This window comes from Sphaeramia orbicularis, chromosome 6 (genome assembly GCF_902148855.1).
Source record: "Sphaeramia orbicularis chromosome 6, fSphaOr1.1, whole genome shotgun sequence".
Taxonomy (NCBI): Eukaryota; Metazoa; Chordata; class Actinopteri; order Kurtiformes; family Apogonidae; genus Sphaeramia; species Sphaeramia orbicularis.
Genome location: NC_043962.1, coordinates 53,672,102 through 53,680,045, shown reverse-complemented (window position 1 = coordinate 53,680,045; position 7,944 = coordinate 53,672,102).

Genomic DNA, 7,944 nt, shown 5'->3' with positions numbered 1-7,944 from the left:
ACCCCCCCCCCTCGTCGTAAATTTGTTTTCAGGGGACAGCAGGTGGGAGATGAAGTGAGGGGGGCTTTATCTATGGGAAATGATGAGGTGAGGGGGTCTTTATCTACACATCCATATGACCCACCACGTCCTCCACATACATACAGGTTCGTCATTAGTGGGCCTTTGTTCAAAAAAGGTTGAGAAATACTGCTCTAGTTTTTGCAGGGTAAGAAGACCACCCTGCTGGAAACATCCTGTAAACTGTGGATCAATGGTGTCAAGTACCTTATAAAACTCAACTCAGTAGTGTTCCATAGGAATTTTAGGCCTGAAACCACTTTATTCTCCCCTAAAGCGCTTGGGCAATTGCCGAACATCTTGGCATCTGTCTAGAGAATTCACAACAGCAGATGCCTTCTCAAAAGGCCTTGGAAGGCCTCATCACTTCTCTTGCCATTGACTGAACCCTACAAAAAGCAGCCTGTTTACCAGAAACAGTCAGTGTCCTTCTCTGAAGAGAGGTGCGGAGACACTCCAGTTCTCCAGGAACTGCTTGTGCCATCACCACACCAAGTTCAGTACTGCCTTTCATAAACTCCTGCAGCCATGTGCTGTGGCTGCAGTGGGGGAGTCATTCTTTGCCATTTCCTAAAAGGCACTGAGGATGGAGTCTAGGGATGTAACGGTATTTCATATCACGGTTATTGTGACCAAAATTATCATGGTTATCATTATTATTGTGGTATTGTTGAAATTGTGCTCAAAATGTTCAAAAAGTACTTATACACACACTGAAATAATTTAACCAAGTTTTATTTTGAAAAAAAAAAAAACCAAACAAAACAAACAAACAAACAAACAAAAACAAATACAATAATTGGCACAATGCACTTTCTCTTGGCAAAAACATTCAAGTGTTAACTCTTAATGGTCTGAGTCTATTTTATCCATTTTTCAGTCCTTTTGATTTTGTCTTTATATACTATATAAAAAAAATGTTTACTATACCCATGTTTGGTATCTTTTTTTTCAGCACAACTTCATCTATCTCATCTGTCTATTATTTTTCACTTTAACCTACTATATCAACACAAAAGGCCAGAAAACACAAAAAAATATATATAAAATCCGATTTGAAAAATGTACATAATTTATTGCATAAATAACACAAAGATGCTTAACGAACCTTTTCAAAGACTTTAAAAGTGAATATTGGTTCCAAATATTAGGTATATAAACTCAAAATTGTAATAAATTAAAACTATACTCAAATATCTGACGTAAAAGAATATCTTTACATAGGCGTTTTCTCTGTGTGAGAAAGTACCATGTCTAACCATCCACCTAGTTTCACACAGGGCTTTCAGGGCACTTGAAGTTCCATGGTCAGATTTCACTGTGTGATGAAACATCTGTTTGAATTTGCCTGACTGTCCACACAAAACTCCAAATTGATGAACCCAGTCAAGGGTGTCTTGCACAACTCTAGAAGCTGTTCAAGCCTTCTGTGCTGCCAAATTCACACAGTATGCTCCACAGTGCATGCGTAGAACTAGTGGCTTTTTCTCCCATATAATATTCACTGTGCCGTTGTATGTCTGGCTGCACTGGGCTGACAATGGTGAGTTTGGTCTGTTTTTGTGTGACAGGTTAAAATGCCTTACTTTTTTGGAATTTAAAAAGCACATTATTTCTTTGAGGTGTTCTTCATGGGTCATTGGTGGGTCTGCTTGTTCTCAGGTATTGTTACAGCTTAATATAAATTGGTACAGGTCCAGTATAATTACATTTATATTTAATTAATGAAGGAAAATACAGGTTTATATAAATGTCATATTACATTTAAAATTGTTGTTATTAAAATCATTAAATATTTTGTTTAAAAATCTAATGCATTTACAAATGTTTTATTTTAAACAAGTGATACACTGTTTTGTTCGATGTTTCATGCCTGGTCGATTGATGCTGGCTTGGAGGAAGTTGTGTGCATATGCGTCGTTGAGATTGTTGTTGTAATGGCGGCCGTTGAATAAACCACGGACAAGTGAGGATACGTAGTGAGTTCGTGGTCTATTCAATAACACATACAAAACAGCCATCTCCCTCAAACGTCCAGGCAGAGAGCACAATATTTGCAAAATACTCACCTGTTGTTTTAGTCACTGAAAACATCCCAATGAATTCGTCATAAGGATCTAAGTCATTATCCACATAATGAAAACATACAGATTCTTGTTCTTGACTTGTCGTATCTTGTGCCCCATCAGCAATCAAGGCAAACCGTGTGAATGGGAGGCAGTGAATAGTGTTAGCTTTTCCTCTTATAATGTCCTTGCTTATTATGCCTAGTACAGTGATCCCTTATTTTTCACGGTTAATGGGGACCGGCGCCCCCCGCGAAAATCGAAAATCCACGAACTGGAGCCGGAGCCCCCCGAGCCTATCCTAGACCCAGGTACATGTATGTATGTATCTATAAATAGTATATAAGTACTGCATGTAAATGGCCTTGCTAGTCGCTGAACTAGCTATCCAAACAGTTAAACATGAGAACACTCAGAAACGTCACAGACTCCGGAGGATGATCAGTGTAGTTTACTGAGAAATTCTTATTTCATTATGAAACTGTAATACAGAAAAAACAGGAATATGTATATCAGTAATCGTGTCAGATAATAATCAGAGAACACAACCAGCACATCCACACATGCATAACAATGACCTGAGACCACTAGCATTGCTATTAGCATCGCGGTTAGCACGACGTTTAGCACAACAATTCCACACATTTTATAGATTGTTAAGAACACTCTAACACACAAATGCACAACCAAACAGCAATGTACAAAGTATAGAATCACCTCTAACACATGATACTTACGGACGATGCGTGAACAAACATCAAATTAAAAGAAACCAAGGTCAGTAGCACTGTCATGTACTAGTGAGAACTTCTTTAACCACTTCCTGTTCAATTCTTCTTCTACTATTTTTTAATAACATAGACTAACAATGGCCACTAGATGGCGTATTTTGACAAGGTATCAAGAACATCATCTACAGTGAACGTAACACTGCAAATGTAATAATTATGAAATAAATGAGATACATATAAAAGAAAACAATGATTAGTACATGTATACATGCATATATATAGATCGGATACATGTACATGTACGTACTGTAAAACATCTGAAAGAAAAGAATGTAGAAAGTAAACAAAACACACACACACATGCATACGTACTAACAGCTGATACGTACTCTCTCCTCTCTTCATTCGTGACGTTTATCCATCGTATACGTACACACGAACACACGCACATCTACTCCCAGCTCTCTTTTCCTCTCATACGCACAAGAAACGAATCAGTTCTCTCTCTCTCTCTCTCTTTGGTCTCGAGCATCAACACACACAAACACACGTACATGGGCATGCATGAACTGACATTTCTACATTTTCCCTCTCTCTCTCTCTCTCTTGCTCGGGGTGAGCGGTTGCTGGGCCGTCTGCGTTTCTCGTGTTGCTTACAGGAGGCTGTGAGTCATCGTTTGACGTTTCACTGGCAGCTGCGGCCTCTCGTCTGCTGTGGGGTGGATTTTCGCGGAATTTCTGCGATTTTTTCTTGATTTTTTTATTTTTTAATGAATATTTCTGAAAAATCCGCGAATAACTAAAACCGCGGAACTTAAAGCGCGACTTGGCAAGGGATCACTGTATTTCATTCTGAGTGAGAGGACCTATGTAATCCTGCTTGTGTGTCTCTAACCACTTTTGAAAAGCTGAGTTGTCTTCTGCCTTTTCTTTAAGATGTTGGGATAGATTATCCTTCTCTTCCACATGACCTTGTAGAGCTAAACCTTGTCGAGTTAAATATTTGATGGAGCCTACAATCTTCAACAATCCATACCTTGCTTCCTCTTGTTGTCTGACAAAAGCTGAAGAAAGTATGAATCTACTGGATTCCTTTTTTGAGCACAGATGTTCATGTTATGGATATGCAACAGACTTTTTGCATGTCCTGAGAACCTCTCTTTAGCCTTTTTCCAATTTCTAAAGCCTACACTCACAAAGGCAGGATCACACTTGCTTGTAAATGTTGACTGTTCTGAATAAACTTTGGCACGGTGGAAACATAAGACCCCTTGTAAAGTGGCACTGTAATGAAGCCAAGGAAAAGTTGTGAACCATTTTTGCTGAAAAGGCAATACACATTTAGCTCACGTCTGCACCGCCATAAACTTAGGCTCAGGTTGTGCAGGCTTTGATGATATCTGAAACATCAAATCCATCTGTGTCCCTGTTGTCTGTGTTCAGTTGATCCCTAACATGAGGCTCAATTCCCTGTTGTGACTATGAAAAGAAAAGTTGCCACACTTTGAAACTAGAAAAGCACTCGGAGCAGAAGCAGACCTCCACCAAGACAGATTTCCCCCCCCCGCCGCCGATCATCACCAACATTTAATCATTTGTTCCTTGTGCCAGTATCAACATTTCCTGAAAATTTCATGAAATCCGTCCATAACTTTTTCAGTTATCTTGCTAACAAACACGCAAACACACAAAGTGATCACAATACCTCCAGACAGAGGTAATGACCATCTGTTAAATAGTTGTACTCTACATGTCAATAACATTACTCACAAAGTTTTAAATTACAAAAAATACATCAAATATTAATGTTTCCTCGCATTCTCACCTGCTCATTTGCCTGCCTGCTGCCCTCACCATGTGTCCCTCTGTGAAGACACCACATGAACTAAATACAAATCAGTTCAAAGTTCTAACAGTGTGTGTTTACATGCATAATTTTGATTTTTTTTTTTTTTTTAAGTCTGTTACCTGGTCATCTGTGCCTCCTGTGCTGCTTCTCTCTCTCCCTCTGGTCACCTGACCCTCAGAAGCTGATATTAAATAAGCTGAGGTAATGTTCAAATGGTTTGAGAGAGGTGGTACATCTGTAACAGTTTTGGAGAATGTTGGAATATATTATTATCCCTCATCAAAAAGGAAAGCATTGTAACACCATTTTAATAGCATATTAAGAGTGGTACCAAGAGTTGTTTTTTTTTTTTAATCATTTCGTACTAAGGTCGTCATTCTAGCTGTAGAACTGAGTGAGTGAGCCTTTAGAAAGTGGATACTAAATCAGTTCATTAACCAAAATAAATCATTTCAATGCATTTAATTTTGTTAGTCAATCATATCCAATACCATGTCAATTTTCACACTGATATTAAATAATTACACTACTTTATCAGGTCAATACAATCCAACCTATTTCTTACCAAGATGAATGATACAGACACTGACAGCTAGCTGCTGAGGAGTTACTGAGTTATTGTTAAAGTTATGTTAATGTTCTGAGCAAACCTGTACCCGAATATCCTTCTCTGCCTCAGCAGCTAGCTGTCAGTGTCAGTGTTAGCCCCCCCCCCACACACACACACACACACACACACAGTCACTTAAGTTACCATTCAGTGGTAAACTGACATTAATCTTGCACACAGCACATTTTGTGGCAGCCTCTCTAGCTTTACTTCACACAGGCAAACGAACAACCAGCCAACCAAATTCAGTCAACAAATCATCAGCCCAATTAACAATACGATTATTTACCTCTTTTGGGTAGTATTTTTTTCCCCTTCTTAGTAGGGGTTGGTGTTGACCAACACTGTAAAATTGTTGGCTGGCTCTTTAGTGCTCTTTTCATAATTGCACAGGTCAGTTAGTATGAGCCAGCCATCTATCACCGCTATAACACCCCCAGTGACTGAGCCAAACATACAGCAAACAGCCAACACTCAGGAGAGACAGTGGGTTGCACCATACCAAGTATTCTGCACGGGGTTGGGGGGGGCACTTTACCAGATAATTAAACATGCTACTATTTATCTGAAAAATTAAAAGAATAAAGATAATTGACAAGTTATTCATGCAAGATAATTAATATATTTGTTTATTCATCATAATGATGTGATTATATGTTTAATAAATATTACACTGAAGGGTTGTTTTGTGACAACATACAGTTTTGGTGATGTCTTTAGGCAGTAAATTTGTCAGAGCTGCAAATTAAGCATAGGGCTAACATTAGCATTAAGTAGCCCAGCCAACACCGCATTCACACAGTAGCAGGCACTGCGTGAAAAACACGTAGAATCCTGTTTATTGGAATAAGGCTAGTGCTGTTTTGGCTACATGTGTGTGCATGGGGTGCTGGGAAAAACACAGCAGCCTGTGGTGGAAAAAGTTGATCCACGCTACAGTCTGAATGTGGCCTGATGTTATCAGCTAGTGTTTGTGAATTTCACTGCTTATACTGCAAGGAGTAAAATCACAAAGGCTTACAGTGTCCAGCTCTTGTGATGGTGTGATGAGGCAAATGACAAATGCGAGGTCGCTATCGGACCAGTCCCAGTCATCTCTAACTCTTGCACGTAACGATCTTCAGACTCACCTCAGATCACGCAGAACATTTCAAGTATTTCCTGCAGGTTTTTAAGCAAATCAGATCACATAACAAAGCAGTGACGTGATTTCAGAAAATGGGGCTTCTTTTGTCTTTTGTCCTGTGATACTCTGACAAACAATACAGGCCTCGAGGCAGGCTTCATCTGGACGTATCCCCTTTGCTCAACACAGGCTCTGGGGCTTGAGTGTCGGACATAACATCTCTGTCCAGCTCAAGTTTTGCATATCCCAGGGAATGGTGAGATGTCTTTTTCCAAGTCCTGCCTGGGCAAGTTCAATCTCCTCAGATGAGGTTGGGGTCGTCTCTAAGTTAATGTTTACCAGGTATGCATAGAAACTAAAAGGCCTCCAGGTTTTTTTAGATGCTGTTCCACAGGTCTTTTAACTCACTATCTTTTGCTTTCCAAGGTAACTTTTCCTTGTGAAAAACCAGGGGAAAGATCTGTATGATTAAAAAAAAAAAAAAAAAGATATATACTGTATCTTTGTTTGAAACACTATTATAACTGTATGAAACACTAACTAGTCAAATTACCTTCAAATTAACAAGAAAAATAAAATTCCATGACATCTATAACCTGGCTATCTCCTGATCTACAGAGGACGATTCCTGTTCCTGCTTTCTTCCTTGCTCTTGCTGTCCCTGGCAGAGGTTCTGTGTGAACACATTTATAAGGCTGTGCAGCTGCAGCCACGGTTGAATTATATTCGACATTCTAGCAAACACAGAATTTAACAAAGACAAAATATTTTAACAGCAAAAACTAGAGCTGGCCTTTGTGATTTTACTCTTTACAGTATAAGTAGTGGAAATCACAAATACCAGCTCATAGTATCAGGCCACATTCAGACTGGAGCATGGATCAGTTTTTTCCACCACAGGCTGCTGTGTTTTTCCCAGCACCCCATGCACACACGTAGCCAAAACAGCACTAGCCTTATTCAATAAACAGGATTCTACGTGTTTTTCACGCAGTGCCTGCTACTGTGTGAATGCGCCATTAGCTAGGCTACTTAATGCTAACGTTAGCGCTATGCTTAATTTACAGCTATGACAAATTCACCACCTAAACATGTCACAAAAACTATGTTGTCACAAAATGACCCTTCAGTATAATATTTAGTAAACGTATTTAGTATTAGTTGACATTTATTACCTGTGTGCTGGCTCCAGCAGGTGGACCAGACCCCATAATTGCAACGCTGCATTCACAATGCTATGTGAAAATTGGAAATATCAGCTATTTAATGTGTGGCTGTTTAACTGCACAATCTTGCACATTTTATCACTCTTCTTCCACAAATGGTGCTCAGTACTGTCTAAAACAGCTTTTTAAATGTAAGTTTGCCACTGGGATCAGTTTTTTCACCGCCAGTCACATGAATATGATGTCTGTAAAGTGTTGAGCATGAATTATTCAGTTCCTATGTTTCTTGAAGGCAACATGACTGGGGAAGGTCCCTAGCATTTTGGTTATGCTGTC